The sequence below is a fragment of the Thermobia domestica genome, chromosome 17 (genome assembly GCF_964235325.1).
Source record: "Thermobia domestica chromosome 17, izTheDome1.hap1.1, whole genome shotgun sequence".
NCBI lineage: Eukaryota > Metazoa > Arthropoda > Insecta > Zygentoma > Lepismatidae > Thermobia > Thermobia domestica.
The window spans coordinates 63,961,320-63,984,999 of NC_137470.1; the positions used below are offsets into that span (position 1 = coordinate 63,961,320).

Consider the following 23,680-nt stretch of genomic DNA (forward strand, 5'->3'; position numbering starts at 1 on the left):
TCAAGACGTGCTCCAATATTTTTCATATTTCATTTTTATCTTATCTACACCAAAAGGCAACTTTTCCGCGCTATTACAAATTAAAAATCAAAACTTGATTTTTTCGTTCCACCCTAATGTGTAATAATTTCAACTAGAGGAAGAGCGAGAAGGGAAAGGGGAGTCAGAAATCCGGCAACACCGCGCGGAATATCGCACAGCATTGGCTACTGCCCGTGATGCTTTACATCTGAAAAACACAATAGCTGTTTTAATTACTCTTCTGTATATTTTCCTGTACTTAAAAATATAATTCCGAACCCTGTGAGGAAGTGATGTATTTATTTTGAGTAATCTGTTATATCTAAATAGGATACTCTTAGAAATTTTAATGCCTTTAGTTAACCACGATTTAGTGGACGACGTCCGGATTTTACGAGTAACTTTTGGAAACGCCGTATTGAAGTAATGTAAGAAAGTTTCAAAGAAGTATTTAAACTTACATTGAGTGTCAGACGTATTATATATGCCATTTCAAGACTCGTGAGAAAGCAAGAAATTTAGATATTCCATATTATGACTGGAGAAAATTCTCTTTGTAACTGTGTATATATTAGACTTAAGAACAGTGGTATTGTTTAAAGTGATTTTTAAAATAATAGCATCATGATCAGAGAAACCGGGATCAAAAACTTCAAGGTTATAGGCAAATTGGTTTTTACTAATGATGAACTGATCTAGCGCACTTTTATTATGACGTGTTGGTACATCCACTAGCGCTTGGAGATTGTACACATTCAGCAGATCTCGTAGATCGGATTTCTTTTTTGCTTCCACTATCCAATTTACATTAATATCACCACAGATGATCATTTTTTTTTTCAAAGTCTATCGTATGAAGTGCAAAAGACTTTCGAGTTTCTTTAAGAAAACAGTAAATATGCCGGATGGCGACCTATAAATGCATATAATACAAATTTTAACACTTGGTAATTTAATGGCTACAGTTCAAAGTCAAATTCACAGGTGAATTTTGTAATATCTATTTCAGAAGCTTTTAGACTGTTGTGAACAAAGATGCATACACCTCCACGTTCGTGTGAAACACGAGAGAATTTAGTGATAAGATTAAAGTTTTCAAAATTGACCTCCTTAATAAGTGTATCATTTAGCCAATGTTCACCAAGACAAATAACCTTACATTCTTTCAAATCATCATCTAAAAGTACATCAAAGTATTCGAGTTTATTCTGGATCCCTTGTACATTCTGATGAAAAATTAGTACAGATCATGTTAGTCCACAGCCGTGTGCACCAACGAAGTTTAAACGAGCGTTCACTTAAACGCGTTCAACATTGAACTTTCCTGTTTAAACTTGGTTCCCGGACTTTTGTTGCACCATTGAAAATCGAAGTTCAGTAAACCTCCTTTAAGTAAACTTCGGTCAATTTGTAAAATCGACTCTGATTGGCTGTCATCTTTTGTCTCTATCCTTCGTTCAACAAAGTAACAAATGAAGAAAGTATACCGCGTGCCGGGGTTTTGGACTTTCGTGATTGTATGCATCTCTACTGAATACATCCAAGAATAATCTAATAAATTCTACCTGTAATAAATTAAATAAGTGAATACATCTAAGAATAATCTAATAAATTCTACCTGTAATAAAATAAATGAGTGATACTTGGTGTTGCAATATTGGTAGTAGATTTTAGATTACATTGTAGCCTGTAGTTTTACTATACGGTTCCATAGTATAAGTAGTAGTAGTAGTAGTAAAGGGGTGAAGTCCCGCAGGGGTTAGTTGGGTTTTGTTTTCGGTGCAGTTTTACTATACACAGATTGTAAAATATATAGAAAAAAATATGGGCAAGTCTTTAATTTGTTCATTTTATGTCCAGAACAAAACCCATGGCTACGTAGAGTAAAACTGCATGCTGTTCTCGACATAAAATGGGCAAATTAAAGAATTCTGCAATTTTGTCAGTATATTTCACAATCTGTGGATCCGTATAGTAAAACTGCAGGATTAAAATTGCACTAAACTTATAACAAAGAACAAATATAATGTGGTGATTTCAGGAATTGGCAGGCTGGAACTTCTCCCCGAGAACTATGAAATTCCCTCGGGACCATATATCCTATGCTCAATGCGGATTCCCAGTATTTTCGTTACTAATACATTTCATCCCCAGTATACAGAAATTCGACACCACTAGAAAATAATTATAACTTCTGGAATCCACTGATGGGGAAAATTGATTCAACAGTTATACATATTTCTTCGTGAAAATGTTATTCTAATGTTTTTTACATCCTTTTCCTTGTTGGCGTTTACCTACAATTTCCAGTTAGCATAGATAAAGTTGAGGAGCGCTACCATTTATTCTTACCACTTATGATCTAACGTCTTCTTCATTCTTAGTTTCTCACCTGTCCAATAGCTGCATACACATTTATAATATGCTTGCAAACTTATAAATACAATAAGTGCAAAAATCACTCACAAATCTGTGCTAAGTGGCCAACACAACCTGAGTTTGTATCTATTCCGATTCCAAGCAGGGCACAATTTGAGGGATCGCTCGTGATTTTGTCCGAGAAAACAGACACATTAGCGATGGTGGTGTGTGCATAAGGAAAGAAAAGTGGAAAATATCAATCTCCTATTTTCCGGTGCAATTTCTCAAAATACATTCGTTACACATATAAGTAATATGTGATTATAGAAACAGCATTAAAATGTATGGTTCATAATTATACAATTATAATGGAAAACTAGCTTGTAGTGATTACCTAGTACAGATTGATACGTATTTTTTGTTCTGATTTGTTCATTACTCAAGCAGACGGTTCTACCAAAGTTTGACACGTTCATTTCCAGGTTAGGTTAGAGCTTTCTTTTAGCAGAGCATGCACTAAACGAAGAGCTCCATTACTACTTGCGGGTTGACTTCAAGATTGCTCAGTATTGTATAAATAAAGTGTGGACGTACAGCATAAAAACTACTGTGTATAAACACGAAACGTCTTGTGCTACGTGGCCACCAAAAAGCACGAGTGATATCTAACCGAGTTAGAGTAGGAGGGCAGTTGAGAGGCCCGAGCGACAGCGAGGGGCTGCGTCTATAGGGAGCAGGCACGTCGACGACGGGGTATATGCATGAACAAGGACAGTGGAAGAGCACAATTACACATACAATAATTTGTTTATCACTAATAATTCATTTTAATATGCTGTGATAGATGTTAATTACTTATTCGTTCATGAAACGTATTTCACGTCGTATTTTACCATTTGGTATTGGTAAACCTGTCTGCTCGAATGAACCCTTAATTTGCTTACACATACCCATCATCGCAAATTCGCCTCTTCCCTACAGACGCACCTCGACTATAGCCCTCCAGCTTCACCTTGGCGTAAACCTTAATAGGTTCAAAAATAGCTTGTAACGAGCAGATTGCAAAGTCTGGTGCGTGGTTTTGATACGCGTGGCTTTCACTATATGCAGCTAAGTTTGTATGTGTCTTATACAATTGTACGCAATTGGTTGATACCACTCGAGGAGTGACTAGATATTAAGTTTTACGATGATATTAACTGGATAAGTCTTACGCTGTTTGCATGGAATTTTGACAAGAAAATGCTGTATTTATAGACATAGCTTTTATGCCCTCCTAAGGTTAACCCTTACTGGAAAATTGTTTAGAAAATACATTGTCGAAAATGCTATGAGCTGATTTCGTCAAAAAAACAAACAAAAAAAAAAAAAACACGCACATTATATGTAGTTTATTTCTAGTGCGTTCTCTATTGTAAAGCTACAGCCTCGCAGGTTTTCTACCTACATATCCTCCTTATTTCTTTTTGTGAGTTCACAGACTTTACCTGAAAATTAAAAAAAAAAAAGAACTGTAATCATGATCTACACCGTTTATTTTACTTATTTTATCCGAACACGAGAAACGTATTGTAATTTCATTAGTGGAAAAATAAAAAGACACTACCCACACAGCAATGAAATATTTTCAAAACGTTTCTAAAACGTGCCATCATTTTCCTTCAGAAAATGTATCCTACTATCCTTCAGGAAATATATTCCATATGTTGTTGAAAACATTTTCCACATAATACTGTAAACATTCTCTGAATATACTCAATAACGTTTTAGAAATATTTTATACGCCGTTAGAGAAGTTTTCCAAAAAATATTTCCTGTACGATTTCCAAACATTACTGAAAATGTATTTGAAACGTTTTATACAATGTTAACGGAATGGCTTTTAAAATGTTTCTCATGGAATATTTTTAAATTATTTACCAGTAACACAGACAATATTTTCCTACATATGCCAAAATATATTTAGTGAATATTTTTTGTACATCTCAGAAAATATTTAGAGAATAGTTTCTGTGCATGACAAAATATTTAGAGAATATTTTCTGTACATGACAAAATATTTAGGGAATATTTTCTGTACATGATAGAACCCGAAGCCCATAGGCCAACTCGGTTACTATTGCAGATACGGAAACAAGGTAAGATATAGAAGGAAACTTTTAAAATGCAGCAAGTTTTGTATTTATATTAGTATACCGCCCAATAGTAACGAGAAGTACAACGCTGCCACTGTTGGATAACACTGAATGAAAGAAAGTGTGGTTTGAAATTATTTGGGCCAAAGGGAACGGAAAGACACAATGAAAAATATAGTGCAAGACCCAATTTCGCTTCCTTCGTATCTGCTCCCCCCCCCCAACACCGTGGTTGCTACGCCACTGGCTTAGATATTGCATTTGCATGTTTATCCTTCACTGTGTCTCCTTTCAATTCTTCTCGGTGTAGCTAATTTTAAACCACACATTCTTTTATTCCTGTAGCCCAACATGATGTATGGTAACGCATTTTCTTTATTGAGCGGAACACTAGTACAAAAACAAAAGTGTCGCTGGAATTTAAAAATGTCCTTACATATCTTACATTGTTTTCATATCTGCAATAGTAACCGAGTTGGCCTATGGGCTCCGGCCTTTTGCGTCACTCTCTCTCTATATATATAATGGCTTCTTGCTGGGAACAAATAACGGGTCGAAAACAAGGCGGCCAAACTGTGACATAGCAGCTGGAAGAAAACATAATATTCAATCTGTCCAATTTTACCTGCTTAGACGCCTTTGCCTCACTCTGTCTTCATGACGAGAAACCATTGCGGCCCACAGACTCAGGCAAAAATAATAATAATAATAATAATAACTAACTATCTAACTAACTCTATGGCCTATGGAACCCGGAGGTTCAGTGCCGCGTTCACAAAAGCTCTCCACTGACTTCTATCCTTAGCTAATTGGATCCAGTTTCTACTTTGTATTCCTATCTGCGAGATCCATCTTAATATTATCCTTCCATCTGCGCCTAGGTCTTCCTAATGGTCGTTTTCCTATGGGTCTACCAGTCAAGACTTTGAAAGCGTTTCTACTTTCTTCCATTCTAGCTACATGACCTGCCCACCTAAGCCTCCTAGACTTGACGACCCTAACAACGTTGGGTAAACCGTATAAACTATGTAGTTCCTCGTTATGAAGCTTCCGCCATTCCCCATTCTCGTTCCTCTTGGGTCCGAATATTCTTCTCAGGATCCTGTTCTCAAATACTTTCAGTCTATGTTCTTCCCTCAGAGTAAGCGACCATGTTTCGCAACCATACAGAACTACAGGCATGATTATCGTTTTATATATTTTAAGCTTTAACTTCCTCGACAGAATTCGCGACGACAAGAGATTTTGAACCGAATAGTAACACGAATTCCCTGCTTTTAGTCGACATTTAATTTCTTCGTGAATATGATTTTCGTCTGTTAATATTGATCCTAAATATTTGAAAGTATCCACTTTATCAAAAGTATTATTTAATATTTTAACGCCTCCACAATTTGCCGTATTACGGTCCCGACGCACTTCCATGTATTTAGTTTTCTCTGCATTTACTTCTAAACCCATGTCCCTGCAAGCGTTTAATAATATCTCTGCATTTATTTCTACTGTTCTCCTATCATCCCCTATTAAATTTACATCATCAGCATATGCCATAACCTGGTGAATGCCGTTCAACTCTAGGCCCTGGTTGCTATCTTTGATTTTCCTTATGGCGTATTCCAGCACAAAGTTAAATAATAATGGCGACAACGCATCTCCTTGTTTCAGGCCATTTTCGACGTGGAAGCTCGTGGACAAAAATTTTCCTACCCGGACTTTACTTTGGGATTCACTTAAACATATCTTAATTAATCTAATTAGCTTTCTCGGTATTCCAAGCTCTGTAAGGACGTTGTATAATGTTTCTCTCCTAACCGAGCCGTAAGCCTTTCTAAAATCAATAAATAGTAGATGTACCGGGGTATTGTATTCCCACTTCTTTTCGAGTATAATAATAATAATAATAATAATAATAATAATAATTGTAAATTGTAACTACATAATGTTAGCTTGTTCTCATAATTTTGAGCATTATTTTTACTGAAAATCTTATTTACACAAATGGTTTCTGGGTGTTCCACTGGTGCTACTGGTATGTGTGGCCACGCCGTGCATATATGTTGGGGTGTCTTATGTGACTTAAGAGATTCAAACTGGAATCAGTGTGTTCACAATCGTCGCCTGCCAATTTTGAAAGCGGCTGTATTGGATCCATTAAAAAAAAACGAAAAGGATTGAGGTTTAGACATCCAATTCAAGAAACAATTGTTGACAATCCTTTTCCTATCTTAAAAATAATAAATCCAATATAGCCGCTTTGAAAACTGGCACGCGATGATTGTGAAGACTAATTTGCAGTCTGAACCTCGCAATACATACAGGGCGTGGCCACATACCAGTAGTAGCAGTGGAACACCCAGAAACATTCTGTGCATAAATAAGATTTTGAGGAAAAAAAATTAAAATTATGAGAGCAAGCTAGCTAACATTATGTAGTTATAATTTACACTGTCCACTATAATAAATATACATATATATCGGTTAGTAGTTAAATAAAAATATAAACGTACACTATTCTGGCTTTATTTATTTAAATTCTCTTCAGCAGAATCTTCATGTTGCTCGTATTATTTGTTTCTATACATTAAGAACAATCTTCTCAAATATCAGAAATTCACATTTTAACTTGATAAAATTGTTCTAGAAAATTATGTCACTGACACGCTAATACTTATTTGCTTCTGTATAATCTCACTTTTGATTACCACAACTAACTCTAATTTCGACGCTGCGAATTGTCAGTTCAAGTTCTGTGGAACTGCAGCTGAATTCTTAACTGATTTTCTTGTTCATCTCTGCATGGCATGTTGAAGCTAAATCCCAATAATCTACGCGATCTCATCGTTAGTTACGTTTCTCTCGTGTTGCAGTTTCTGAAAATAAAAATAATAGGCAGTGTTTAATAACATAATAACAGCAGGGAATGATTAGAGATCAATTATTACATCTTAAACTTACAAAAATATTTAAAATGTTGGTGTAGGACCTACAGCAGCTTGTGAAGACAATAATGTGTTACAAAACTAACATCCTGAAGAAAATGTAAAGGGCAAGGAAGACAACAGCTAAAGCTGAAAGTGACATACCTCAGATTGTAGCTTAATTACGGACGTTGTAACATGTTGAAGCGGTCGCACTTTTATTTTTAAAAAGTATAGCATCTTATAAATATTAAACCTAATATTAAAAATAATAATAATTTGAAAACATGTGGCAGCATTTGAGTTGATGAAGAACTAGCGTCTCATTCCGAAGGCTCCGATCTCAAATCTGGACCCGATCATTCTTTTTCATTCAGTCGCACCAGATGAATGCCGAGATGGTTACTAAGGCTTCGATGACCACTACCTTGCTCGATTTCTTTGCCACGGAGCAGGCTATGCATATTACTTTGCCTTATACAAATGAATAATTTTGATAATGTACGAATTAATCGTGAAATGCTCAAGAAAACTACCAACATGACAGAACAATTCAGTAAAAGGATGAACTATATTTTATACATATTCAGCTCTCTCTTCTACGGACATTTAAATGTAACGTGTCACTTGAGGCCAGGAAAATTGCACATTTTGCTAAAATAAGGATTTCCAGAGCCTTTTAAATGTTATAACAGCGGTTGCAATATATGCTTTTGGGCAATAAAGTTTACAGGAAGATGATTCTGAGAAGTATTCATGGCACAATAGTAAGTATTCAAAACGAAGAAAATAAAAGGGGCACCAGAATGTTTTCCTTTTTTTACAATAATTAAACATAGTGTATCCCTCTTCAAATGACAACTTCTATATTTATTTTCCACTCTGAAAATGAGATTAAAGAACAGTAGGGAGAGTTTCTTACCTATTATTGCGTTGGTGATTAACGAGGAGAGCTCTTTCCTTTTGCACCGTGCCAACTAAATTGCTCAGCTATTGCACTTGTCTTTTTCATGATGTTTCTTGTGATGGCTTCTAAGCTGTGACCTCCCAGTTTTTCATTTCTTAAACCTGTAATGAAATACACATTAAGGACTCAAGTAATAGTAATGGAAATTTAGAGCATACAACTGATGATCTTAAACAAATTACATTGATTTTAGACGACAGTGTCACAGAGTCAGTTGCAATTGGCGCATCCTCAAAAATTAATATTTGCACAGTCGTTTTATTTTTCCAATAAAACAAAAGTTGCATACTAATTTTCAAGCAGTTGTACAGGGTTGGCAAAAACCATGGTTTTTATTGAAAAAAAGTTTTTTTGTTTAAATAATTTACTCTATGTATTTGCATTAAATATGGACAGAAATTAATTTGTTTCGTCTTGGTGTTATTATGCTAAAAGGGAATCCAAACCGCTTCTCGGCTTACATCCAAGAGAAATTGTCCATTTCGACACGAAACCGGGACTAATTGGTCAGAAGTGAGGTTATCGACTCACTCACGAAGGACTCCTGATAAAAATACGTTATACTGATCTTTACATAGGCCTAGTTGTTCATATAATTGTCAAGAGTCATTTCAGAAGGACAAAAAGATAAGTAGTTACAGGAGTAAAAACATTACAGAATTACATATAAATCGTGAAACTTCCGCCTTAGCCATTGGGAAAATCCTATTATTAGTTTAAATGTATTTGTATGTAAAATTTTAAGGTCAGCGTATCATATTAAATCACAAATTTGTTATGTAGATAACATTCAAAAAAATTAAAACAAAGCCGAATCCAAGCTGATGTTGGAAGCTACGTAGGCAGTTGATACATTTTGCCAATTTCTATCAATATATTTAAGCAACCTTGGCTTCTTTATAAAACAACAGGCATTCAGGCAAGTAGAAATATACAATTTGGTTTCGTTTCGTATGTTTAGGCTTATCCTTATGAAATATCAAAGTTATCACGGGGAAGACTTTCGCTTGAAGGGACTCCTCGAATCGCTACTTGGTTTACACTTGAAAGATGGGTTGTGGTTCGACCGAGAATTGAACACGGGATCCCTTGATTAAAAGGTGAGAAGTAGATAAACGTAATGCAGATGGTTACCATGAAGTCACCATGAAGTTCACACGATTTAAAGCATTTTTCGTTCTTTTTTCCTTTTTGGTTTAAACCTGTTGTTTTTTTTTTGAAAAAAAAAAACAGCTGTTCAAACCAGCCAACCCTGCCGTTGTAAATTAGAAATTGATGAAAGCAACGTATCTATAAAAAATAGCAGGAAGACGAGGAATAATTTAACAGTTTCAGAATATACACGGTGGTTGTAAAGTCAAAACCTATTTTTAATCTAGATTATCCTAGAAACTAGCATCAGCTCAGCTGGCGTGTGATACTGTTAACATTTTAGAAGTTGTAGAAAATGCGGGTGCATAGGTTGAAATGTAACTTAATAACCAAATGGTGCACTCTAATAAGGTATTCGATGAAAATAAAACTGTGATAGTTTGTTTAGTTTTAGAAACATTCATTGTTACAAATAAGAACTGACTTTACACCCACGCTGTATTCAGGGAGTAGTAATGCAGAAAACAACTATTCGCGAACATGGATGAGAGATTCTTTCCAGCATGCATTGTTTAACAAGTCACGTATTTCCAAATTATTTCCAAAGCAAAGCCTACACGAAGTTGTTCTATCAGAATTCATAAATATCAAATTCTGCGGAGAATTGTAGGCACTATAACGTTAGCAACCTATACTAATACACTAGTTTAGCATTGTTCACACATTGAAAATATTATGTATAACTCAAGAAGCAGGTACTTGTACATGGAAATTAAGATGAAATGAAACATTTAGTTTAACGTCCCACGTTTATGCATCCAGGGTGAGAAGACGCTGATGATGAGAAATGAATGAAATAGTGGAGTAAAGTAAGTGGGAGGAAACGGGACAGCCCCGAGAAAACATATGCACACGGTTTGTCTACCACAAAGCCCGCTTGGCGCTAGCTGGGATCGAACCAAGGACCCCATGCAGCAGAGATGAACTACGTACTTTCTAAACGTTTCAACTAGTTCTAAACGTACTCGCTTCACTGCCAGACCAACAATTGAGCCTCTTTGACTCTAATATACGGAATTTTCAAAAACTCTCGGACACGTGTCTACTAACTTTTACCACCAATTTCCCTTAGCCTTATAGACATAATCGTGGGACGTTAAACTGAAAGATTTCATTTTCATTTCATTTCATAATTTTTACCACCTCCATTCTCCCTCCATCGCCGTCAGCACCCTTCTTCTTCCCTTCTAGGACATATATATATAAATAAGTAAGCTTAATTATTTATCTAATTATTTTAAATTAGAAGTTCATGTTTCTAACCTTCAAACCAAACCTTTTTTTCCTTTGCCCCTCTTTTCTTCAAATTTTTACTAAAATATCAAAAATCAGTGAAACACGTGCAAATTATTTTGAATGAGGAGCCTAAATACAAAGCATCAAGTTTCTAAGCTTAAGGGATTCGGAGATGTGGCCATCTTATTAAAATGCTTTTCACCCCTTTCCGCGTATCCGCCCTACTTCTTCCATTCTAAGTTGTGTCAAAATAATAATAATAATAATTAAAAAACTGAAATACGTGTCTAATTATGTTAAATGATGAGTCCGAATTCCAAACTCCATGTTCCTAACCTTCAAATCTTCCGGGATATCGACATTTGATTATAATAATTGCAAACCCATCCCGTGTTTTTCATTTTCACCTCTTATCTTCACATTTTTACTAAAATATCAAAAAACCCTTAAAAACGTATCAAATTATTTTAAATGAGAAGTCCAAATAAAACTTCAAGCATCTAAGCCTAAGACATTCAGAGATATAACCACTTTATTAAAGTACTTCCCGCCCCTTTCACGTAGAATTTCAAAAAATCTTTCTTAGTGGTACCATACGTCACAAATCCTATGTACTGACGAAATTTCAAGTTTTTTAATTAATCGGCTTGTCTTGTGCGAGGATCAGTCAGTCGTCACTCAGACCTTTAAATTTTAGGTGCTGGATTACTTTCGACGCACCACATTTTGGAAGATATGCAGGCAAAATTCAAAACTATGCATGAAAAGACACATTTATAAAAAATAAATTTCTGCGGGCGATAGAATTAAATTCAAAGTAATATACATGTATTTTAGGTTTATAAGTGAAGCGTTACAAGTGTAAAATAATTATAAATGCTTTACGATGGATAAAATACGTAAGTGCATATGAAAGAGAACTGTATAAGATACTATTTTCCACCGGCGCCATATTCCTACACATTGTACAGAAGCTGTATTTTATATTTACAAGAGAAGCACTACTAGTATGACTTTTGGTTGTTTTTTATTCCTGGCACTGTAGTTCTCCTCGAACTTTTTTTAAAACCTCTATTTAAATTTCTTGAAATCTTCTCTCTTCCATGTTTATATATATATGAACTTCTAAAATTTGTAAGAAAGATATATAGATAGGTATAACAAGCAATTTCTGGTTGAACTCAGATATTCATATGCATAATACAAGACAAGCGTCGGATCTTAATGTAGTCTTCACGTTTAAAAGTGCATAAGAATAGTACATTTCCTATGGCAGTGAATATTTATAACAAGCTTCCTTCCACTTTAAAAAACAAAACATCCGGCTTCAATAAAGCAATCAAGTACAAACTATTCGAGCACTGCTTCTATTCTGTAGGAGAATATCTCGCAAATCTATAATCACTTATATTAAAAATGTCTGTAGTAAATAAGGATTAAAGTGTATATATATTTTTGCATATGTATAATGTAATGCTTTATTAACTGTTATATTGTTTTATATCGTTGTATGTAAATTAGAATAATGAAAAATTGTACCTCTTTTACTTAAATTGACGCTATTTTACTATTGGATGTAGATTTAAATGTATAAATATGTACACATTCAATGTTCTTGTGACGTGTCCAACTCATACGTTCACGTTGTGAAAAATTTGTGTGAAAACGTGTGAAAATAAATACAATACAATCAGGGTTTGAAAAACCCTGACTTTTTTGAAAAAGCCCAACACACCTGGACCCATATGGGGTTTTTCGGGTATTTTCGTGTTTAATTGAGGTTTTTTAAAAAATATTCTAATACCGTTAGGGTAAAAGTGTTAGAATGTGATTTATATTTCAAGATTATGACTGTCACAACTTGAAACAATTTTCTATTCACTGCTGTTTTGAAAAATGACTGTCATTTTGAAATTTTACGTTGGATCGCCGCCAAAATATATACAGTTAATTTAGAGTGTCTTGTGCTTCTACTCTGAAAATTTCAACTTGAAAAACTGAAAATTGCGGCGTGGATATCCGCCATTTTGAAATTTTAGGTTGGTATGCCGCCAAAATCTGAATATGAAATTTAGTTTGTCTCGTACTTGTACCCTGAAAATTTAAACTTAAAAGACGGAAAGTGGTACCCTGCTGTACGTGTGGTACAGGCAGACGAACGAACAAATATAGAACGAATCAGCCTAATACCCTCACTGACATTCGCCAAATATGAATATTAAATATATTAATTGAAAACACATATATTAATTTAATTTAGAACAAATCAATCTATAACTCATGTTTTTTAAAATAAATGTTTCAAAATGTCTTAAATAAAATTAAATATTTTCTAGCGTAAAATAAATGGTTCTATTGTTGAAGTTCACTTCCGATACTTTGTGCGTTCAATTACGGGAATTTCCCGAGCACTTGTTGCAAGACCGTTCTTCCAGAAAATTAATTTAAAACAATTAACATATATGCAGTGTGTTTCAAAACAACACCGACACCGCTTTGGGAGGTGATACCTGACACAAACGTAAGACAAAAAGTATAGATCAACCTAGGTGAACAAATGCTTCCTTTCGGAGTTATAAGCTGCCGAAAACATGAACAAAAGGTAGTTGGCCAGTACTCCAAATAATATGCCAGTAGCAAGGCTAACTCTATAAAAATTGTTGCGTGAGTACCGCAGGATTCTGAAAAGTGTATTTTTGGAAAGTGCACATCTCAGTTTTTAAGTGAAGTCTCGACATGACTACGGTAGGTCCCATAGTTTTGGCGCTATAGACCTTTAAAGTTCATCTTTTCATATTTTCGGCAGCCTACAAGTCCGAAAGGAAGCAATCGTGCACCCAGGTTGGTCTATACTTTTTGTCTTATCTTGGTGTCAGGAATCATCTCAAAAACGTTGTCGGTGTTGTTTTGAAACACCCTGTATAATTCAACTTCATAAAGTAAATGTTTCAATATGTCTTAAATGAAACTAAATATCTTACAGCGTAAAATAAACAGTTTTATTAGGGACGCGGTGGCTCAGTGATAGAGCGTTCACCTCCGGTGCTTGGGGTCCCTGGTTCGATTCCAGCTCGCGCCGTGTCGACTTCTTGGTGGATAAACACCGTGCTCGTGAGTTTTCTCGGGTTCATCCGTTTCCTCCCACTTGCTTCATTCCACCATTTCATTCATTTCTCATAATCACGGTCTCCTTTAGCCTAACAGGAATAATTGTGGGACGTAAAACTGAGAGATTTCATTTCATTTTTTTTTCAAATATTTTTGTTGTTGAAGTATTCAGTTCCGATGCTTTGTGCGTTTAATTGCGGGAATTTCCCGATCACTTCTTTCGCGACGAAGGTTTATTATTATTTTCCGAAAATGCAAGCTTTCTTTACTGTACATCGAAACTTCCACTAGTACAAAGTTTGAATTCACCACTTGAAATAGTAAGCGTTACGCACTCTTCGAAACTCCGAGCATTAAGATTCTTAAATTTGACACGAATTTTTACGTTATTGCTGGTGTTGATTCTACAGAAAGCTTATTTGAAAAGTAGCAACAAATAACTAAACTGTTGTTGGAAAACAAACTCTACTGAAGAATACCAGTGTTACCATCAAAGATTATAAAAAATAATACTAATGGTTTTATTAATACACTACATATTTACTAGTACTACCAGCACCTATGGCCCTACACCCATCAGATGTATGAGGGATAATGTCCTTCGGCGTCGCCGAGTAAGCGAGCACACTATTCACGGAAAGTATTTTCTAAAATATAAAATTGCATATTTTACTTCAAATAGGATATAAGCACATTCCATACATTAATTTGTTCTATAATTATCTCAATCTAAGGTACGGCTTTTTAAAATGCATTCAGTGCATTCAGAACTTTATAAAGGCCTTACTTTGGATGTTGTATATCTTAACGTGAAAGCATCTAATTTACCCAAGGAAAGTCCAAAATCTGATACGAATCACTTCCAATGTGATCACCTTAATTGCACAAATAATATACTAACGAAACTCTCAAAAACCCAGGTGGGTCCAACCCGAAAAATCCCGGTGTTTTTTTCCGGCTGGGCCCACTTGGGCAAACCCTGAATACAATACAATACTAGAATAATTGTAATTTTTCGGCAAATCTAGTCTGATGGCCCCCTTGAATTTTATATATGCTAGGTGAAATATTTACATTCGCCTGCCGCAAATCATTTAAGAGACAATAATAAAATTAGCGAAAGAATTGTAATTTTTCAACAAATATTTCGAGCGGCACGCCAATAGTAAACCTGCACATAGAATTAAGCAATACTCGAGCAGGCTGTTCTATCAAATTTTGACGCATTTCTTGCATCTTCCGTTTTTTTTTTTTTTTTTTTTTTTTGTAGAACATGCACTAAATGAAAAATCCTTAAGTTTAACGTCCCACGGTTATGCCGCTTAGGCTAAAAGAAGACGGTGATAATGAGAAATGAGTGAAATGAAGAAAGTGGGGGGAAACGGGAGAACCCACGAGCACGATGTTCGTTCACCACAAAGTCGACACGGCGCGAGCTGGCATCGAACCAGGGACTCCAAGCACCGGAGGTGAACGCTCTACCACTAAGCAACCGCGCCCCCCTATGCACAAAATGAGGAGCTCTAAAAGAAAAAGCGAAACAACTTGTGCTAGGTGGCCAGGAAAAAACAAGAACGCTATTTCACCGAGTCAGAGCAGAAGCACAGCAAGGGGCCCGAGCGACAACGTAGGGAGCAGGCACGTCAGCGACAGGGGGTAGGGGTACGCATAAAAGAGAATGGTCATTTACAATATTTGTAATTATTCCTATCTTCAAAAACACTTAATTTCGATGCTTTAAAAAATACCTTTCACAGCTAATACACGTGTGTTACACCCCCTTTCTTTCTCACCTTTACGACTGAAAATCTGAGTTGAATGTACTAAAAAGTGAAAACATAGAACTTACTACTAAATTGCTACAAGTCACTAACGTCAGCCTAGTGCAAGGAGAAGTGCAAGGTAAAGAAAGTACAAACAATCCACATCATATACAGGATTTGTATAGTGATGCTGTGAAAAATAACACAGTAAAACAACAGGGGCGGGATAAAACTAGAAATTGGACAACGGTAAAGAAAAAAAGACGGCATAAATCGTGCAAAAAAGCAGCAATCATTAGCTAGTGATATTGAGGTAACAAATAGGTTTCAGGTACTGAGTACTACCAGTGAGTTAACATCAGGACAAAATTTTATGATGAGCGAGTCAAAAAAAGTCGTAAACGGTACACCAGTGCAAAATAAATTAAACCCAGTATTGATGGTAAAGCAAGTTGAACACTGTGATTCAAAAGTGAAGACCCCAAATTTTCATGTGCAAGGGAATATTCTACTACTCGGAGATAGTCATGGAAGAGGTATTGCTGAAAGAATGAAACGTAGTAGTGCAAATGTGTCAATTGTTGGGATTGTGAAACCAGGCGCAGGACTCAGTGAAATAATTAAACCAGTAACGAATGATAAAGTTATGACAAAAAATGATACTGTTATTGTGATAGGTGGTGCAAATGACGTTGCAAAAAATGACTCTCGTAGTGTAGTTGAAGTATTAAGAAAGACCTTACCCAACCTAACACATACAAATGTCATAGTAAGCACTATACCGCACAGACACGACCTTATTGGAGCATCAATTGTGAATAAAGAAGTGCAGAAGACTAATAAAGAAATAATAAAAGTGTGTAAACATTTCAAAAATGTTAAAGTGTTAGATATTAGCAACAGTCCACGGGAGTATCATACCAGACATGGGTTGCATTTCAACGGGATAGGTAAAACAATTTTGGCAGAAAAACTATGTAATCTAGTCAAACAGCAGCCTAAGAGGGATCCTATACCATTAGCATGGCAAGTCTCAGTAGAAAATACGAAAGGTGTAGCTCCTGTAGTACTTGACAGTAGAAATACCAAAAACAAGAGCCTTGTTCAATTCAACGAAAATGCACGCTCTATTGGTGTAAGTTTAGATTATGTGGATAGAATTAGTTTAGTACAGAGGTCAAATGATTTAAACCAGAAAGCAGAAGATAGTAGCAAGGTGATAGCAGATTATGATGGCGTTATAGGGTCAGGCCAAATTAGCAGTAACATTAGTAAAGTTAGTAGTGTTAGTAATCTTAATTATGAAAACAAGTTATTGTATCCACGCACAGAAAACAATCGAGTGAACGGTGTAACTACGGAAAACGGCCAAAAGCTAGAACGACGGAAGAGAACGCGAAAAATATTATCCAGTGATTTTTTATGGTAGGGGATACCGATACTACTAAATGTTCAAACACTCGTGAAACGCTAATTCAAAAACAAAATTTACGCATGACAGAAGAAACTTAAAGAAACAAAATACTACACATGTATCGATAGGTAGTATTAATATTTTTCATCAAAATGTTCAAGGTCTCAATAAGGTAAAAATTAACATGCTGGAGGTACTACTTTCCACTGAATTAGATAATATACATGTAATCTGTATAACGGAACATTGGTTAAAATTAGATGAAATAGAATATTATAAAATCCATAACTATACATTAGTAGAGTTGTACTGTAGAACGGGTACCCAAAGAGGGGGAGTTGCGATATATATTAAAACAGGATTAGAGACAAATATATGTAAAAATTTTAATTACCTCAACACCGAAAAAGACTTTGAGTCCTGTATAATGGAGTTACCAAAACAAAAACTATTTATCATTTGTATTTACAGAACCCCAAATAGTAATATTAAAGTATTAGCACACAATTTAGATGAGATACTGAAAAAATTAACTACCCCAGGTAATAAAGTAGTAGTAATAGGTGACCTGAATGTTAATTTTTTGTCAAGCGAAATCGATAAAAACGTACAGGTTCTTATTGATTCATACAACTTAACGCCAGTAGTTAGGGAACCCACCAGAATAACACCGACAACAAAAAGCGCAATAGACCAAATGCTCCTAAACAAAGATGTCTTAGAATATTCCGTGAAAGTTTTCAATACCGGATTTTCCGACCATGAAGCTCAAATTTTTACTATTCTAAATGTAACCAGTAGCAATATTAATAGAATATCGAAAACTATCACTAAAAGAAATTTTAGCGCTTACAATGTGGTCTACTTCAACTATCTCTTAAGCGGTGAAACATGGGAGGAGATCTATAAGCAAACTACAGTAGATAAAGCCTGGGAATATTTCCTTAACATATATAGTAACTATTTTAATGCAGCATTCCCGACTACCACTCGTAAAATTTACACACATAAGACAAAGTCGTGGATAACTTCAGGAATAAAGAAATCCAGCAAAACAATTAGAGAGTTGACAGAAAGAGTCAAACAAGAGTTATCGAACCCGGAACTTAATAGATATTACGCGAATTACAAGCGCATATATAGACGTGTAATAAAAATGGCTAAAAGAATGGAATATGACAAACAAATTGAGCATTCAAAAAATAAATCAAAAACACTTTGGAAAATAGTAAAGAGTGAAACAAACAGTAAAGCATCTTCTAGGGAGATAGGAAACATTGAATTGAATCATGTAGATACTAAAATAACTGACCCAGTATTAGTTGCTAATATTATGAACAACTATTTTACTGAAATCGGAAATAAAAGTTTAACGGGTACTAAATTCGAAAAAAAATCTACGGAAAATAGGCTACAAAAAACGATGTTCCTTCAGCCAGTGATACCTAACGAAGTTGCTCAAATAATTTCAAAGCAAAAAGACAAATGGTCAGTAGGTTTTGATAACATTCCAATGACAATAGTGAAGAAAAGTTCCGCTTATATAGAGGAACCTTTGACATATCTTATAAACCTTTCCTTTTCATCAGGACAGTTTCCTCAAAAATTAAAATTAGCACGAATTAAACCAATTCATAAAAAAGATGATAGGTATAAGGTAGAAAACTATAGACCCATTGCCTTACTTTCGCCCTTCTCAAAAATCATTGAATCAACTATGCAAAAACGTATAGTAAGCTTCTTGGAAAAATATAATATAATAGATATTGCTCAAAATGGTTTCCAACGCAAAAAGTCAACTGAGACGGCGATATTTAATTTTCTCGATTATATTCGGGATGCATTAGACGACAGGAAAAAATGTACTGGCATTTTTCTTGACTTAACTAAGGCATTCGACCTTGTTTCGCATCAAATACTCCTCGAAAAACTAAACAATATCGGTGTAAGAGGAGTTGTAAATAAATGGTTCCAAAGCTATTTAGAAGATAGAAATCAAGCCGTAGAAATTGATTACACGGATCAGCGGGGTACAAGTTTCAAATATACCTCTGACATCAAACCAATAAAATGCGGGGTGCCACAAGGCTCTATTTTAGGTCCTACTCTCTTTATAATTTTCATCAATGATTTTCCAGCTTACATAAAAACAGCCAAACCAACCATGTTTGCTGACGATACAAGTCTAGCCATTACTGAATACACTGACAGTAAAATGAAAGTTAGTATCGAACAAACAATAGAAAAATTAAACTCATGGCTTGAAAATAATAAATTAAAATTAAATACCGATAAAACTACAGTAATAAACTTTCATCACTCTCGAAATACACATGTAAATAATCCTATCATATCTATTAAAAATAAATTTATAGATAACGTTAAAGCAACGAAATTTCTAGGACTCTGGGTAAGTGATACACTAACGTGGGATAGGCACGTATCTGTACTCCAAAAGAAACTTTGTAAAGTGCACTATGCCTTAAAAAGTGTGAAGACATCATTCAACATATCAGCCTTAAAAGTAATTTATCATAGTCAGTTTGAGAGTCTACTTACGTATGGAATAGTACACTGGGGAAACGCAGCAGAAAGTAAGACAATTTTTAAGATTCAAAAAAGAGTACTGAGAACAATGAAAGGTACAAAATCAAGAGTATCATGCAAAAGAATATTCCGTGAGCTTAAAATTCTCCCACTGCCTTGCCTTTATATATTACGAACGGCAATCTTTATAAGAAAATACCTGAAACCGTCTCTTAAATGCAACAGTGACATTCACACATACAATACCAGAAACAAAAGCGATTTTGCAATTCCCATTCATAATACAGCACTTTACCAAAAAGGTCCAAAATATACAGGAATACAAATTTATAATAGCTTACCCATCAACATAAAAAACTCAGAATCTGATCACCTCTTTAAACAAAGCCTAACAAAGTACCTACAAGAGCACTGCTTTTATACTGTCTCGGAATTTTATAAACATGCTCAAGCTAGAAACTTGTAGTTGTATGAATCAATAGTAAGGTATTTTATTTTATTATTACATGAATAGTCATATTTATTTATATATTATTATAATCAAATATATTGAATACGTGTTTCCTAAATACTAAATGAAGATAACATAATGTAAAGAAAAAAAACTATAGATTCTCGCACTATGAATAAAATCAGGTAGATGAATAGATAAGGTATGGTATTTCTATGTACATATATGTATCATGTTGTAAGACTAAGTGATGTATAAGGTAGTATAGTAGTAGTTTATTATATAGACAATAATAGAATTTGACATGTTCTATACCGCATGTACAAATGTACAATACTGTGGTCTCTTGAACGCAAAATAAATAAATAAATAAATAGTGTGTGTAGGGCTATTGCCTCTTTTCTGAATTTTTCTTTGTGAATACATCATTTCCACACTTCGCGCAGTTGATTTTACGCGCTTCACCATACAATGACTCTGCAGAAACTTTATAATCCTTCTCTCTCTATTACACAATTCTTTAAAAAAAAGTCACATTACGACCATCGCAGATGTTCACAACTGACGTATGAACCGGAAATTTTCGCCGCTTACTTCTACTCTATTTGCATTCAAAATCCATTTCAATAAGCTGTGCAATGACAGAAATAACTGACATTCACACTCTTATTCCTTCACGAAAAATATTTCACATTTTACCTATAAATTTTGTTCTCGGTGTAAACGTCTGCTCGAGTGAACCCCACAATTATTATAACCCAGTGGTGTATTTAAGGGGGGGCTTCCGGGTTTAAGCCCATTGAAATTGTACTTACGATATTAAAGTAAATAAATCATCTTGCAGAATTTTTTCATCTCCAGGAACAAAGTTAGCCAAGCCCCTCTCCCCTAAAAAAAAAAAATCGTGAATACGTCATTAAAATGGTAATATACGCGCCATTATCCCGTCATCAAAATAGAAGAGTACGTGCCTGCTCCCTTCGGAAGCACCCCCTTGGGCCCCCACCTTCACCCTCCATGACTCGGTTAGATGGCATTCGTGCTTTTTAGTAGCCCCCTAACAGAGATTGATTTCTATTTTTTGTGCTGTACTTCTTATCCACACATCAGGACTCAGTATAAATACGCAAATCGTAAAAGAATAGTAATTTTCGACAATTAATTCTGACAGTCCCCTTGAATTTTATCTATGCCAAGTGAAAAATTTATACTTCGCTTGGCGAAAACTATTGAATACACAAGAAAGAAAGTGGTGAAAGAATTATATCTCACTAAGTATTTCGAGCAGTGTTTCTTCCAGACCTGTTTTTGGGAGGGCAGTCCCCCCCCGGAGCATCCAAAACTATACGTTTATAATAACTAGAATAGTATTAGCAATGCACCCGGAACATTACTTCTGAAAGAAACACGCCAGAAGTAAAACTACACGCAGAATTATTATAACCTGTCATTAAAATGGTAATATACACCTGGTAACTCTTTACTTTGGGCAAGGCAGTAACATTATAAAGTACAAATATCCGAGCGAGCGTTAGCGAGTGAAGGCGGGTTAGTGCCCCGGCAGTGCACGTTGTTTTCTGTCTTTCCTTCTTGGGAACTGTAACTAAGTGCAGGAACAGGTTCAGATGAATTGGTTATTGCCACTGCCTTGCCTAAAGTACACTTGCCCACATCTTTTCCCTTTGGAAAGCATCCACTCGCTCCTGCTCTCCTCCACCTTCGCCTTGCTCTGATTCAGATAGTGCGGGAAGGTTCTAGAACACAGGTCCCCATATAGGTTAATAGATTTTTTTCTGTACCAAAGTAAAATACTTAATTCACATAGTATTGCCGAGCAAGCGTTAGCAAGTGAAAGCGGGTTAGAGCCCCGCAGGGCACGTTGATTTCTGTCTACATTACAGATAAATGGGAAGAGAGACCTGTGTTCTAGAGCCCTGAATATTGGTGCTTTTTAGTGGCCACGTAGTACAGACTGATTTGTATTTCTTGCACTATAGTTTTTACGTAATACATCCGGCCCCGTATATATATACGAAAATCATAAAATAATAACTGTAATTTTTCGAAAATTACTTCTGACGCTCCCTTTGAATTTCATCTATGCCATGTGATGTATTTCAAATCGCCTATCGAAAATCACTTAGGAGACAATAAAAAGAAAATTATAAAAATAATCAATTTTTCAGCAATTATTTCGAATGGTGAGCCAAAAGAACCTGCACGGTATTTTATGTATAAACATAAAAAGTAGAAATCTAGTCTCCCACGACCTTTATTAATTTGTAAACATAAATTTGTCGTAACTTTTACAGACAATAAAGCTAAATTATTTTATGTAATCGTTCTACTTACCGACTTTTCTTGTAAGTTCTTGTTGTCACAACTTCACAGAGACAGATTCTTCTTCTTCTGTGGTTGCAACTTGCCTTAGCGAAGATCGCTCTCCTGGCAATTATAGACTTTATGATCAAAAGAAAAAGATGAGGAATTGAGATGAATCTTTAGAGATGCTTATAAGATGCTAAATAACGTAGATCTTTGTAAATAAAGATAATAGGCAGTAAGAACAGGTGGGGATAAGGTGACAGAGACAGATCAAGATTCAAATTCAACATATCGCGCCAGGAATGCTGGTACTTTTGATAAACAAATGACGGTTGATGTAGCGATGCTATCTTGCCATCTCAAATAAATGGCTTGTCACACAAGATATTATAAATTTCAAATTTTTAACAAATATATTTATTTGATGCTGCTAATGTTTGGTAATAATGCTACTACAATACTCTTGTGAGAGAATTTATTCAACATTCGATAAAATATTCTGGAAATAATTCTAAAATATTGCATGAAAATATTTCATTTAAGTTACAGGACAAGGTAACAAAAACATTTCCATACAAAATTAATAGGCGTTTTAAAAATATTTCTCATATTACGAACGAATTTATTTTTAAAATATTCGAAATATTTTAAAAATTATATTTCATATGTTTTCTTGTAAGAATAGAAAAGATTGCATATGACATGTTGGAAAACATTTTATTGTGTTCACAGGCCTATTCTGTTTTCTTTATCATGTAGACCCTATGTAAAACATTTTTAGTGTTACTTCGAAAACATTTTCTCTCTCAACTAGGGGTAAAAAGTGCGGGGGGGACGGCGCCAGGAACGCTTGATGGGGTGGGCGGAAAGAGGCGGACCTAGTTGCTGGGTGGGCGGACAACGAAAATGAGAACTGGGCAATGTAGACATTTTTTGACAATAATTAAATTTCAATTTTTATACTCTTTAGTTAGCTAAGGCTCAGACCGAAATAGGGGAGAAACAAAGATGTGGAACATCTGTGTTGGCCTTATAGAAGGTGCCATTCCAGCATTCACCTGGTAAGACTGAAGAAATGCAGGACTTAGGATGGGCTGCGGGAGTTCGTGGCAATATGCTCGACCTACCGAATTCCGCGTGGCACACAAACTACCTCTACTTTCAGCTTTTTAAATAATAATAACGGTGTGTTCTGTGTAGTCGAAGAAGTTCAAGACTGCTTTAACTCCTCTCCCTCCAAGAATGCACATGAATGCATAGAAATAAAAGAAGGTTCAAACAA

The 23,680-nt window shown here is 35.2% G+C and overlaps 1 long non-coding RNA gene across 1 annotated transcript; it reads right to left on the bottom strand.

Moving 5' to 3' along the window:
* Window positions 1-7,056: 7,056 nt before the first annotated feature.
* On the bottom strand, window positions 7,057-22,679 carry LOC145674538 (uncharacterized). Its single transcript, XR_014128973.1, has 3 exons — window positions 22,426-22,679; window positions 8,358-8,503; window positions 7,057-7,387 (listed from the first exon to the last, which is right to left on the bottom strand). It is a non-coding gene; the product is annotated as an uncharacterized LOC145674538 (long non-coding RNA).
* Window positions 22,680-23,680: the final 1,001 nt, after the last annotated feature.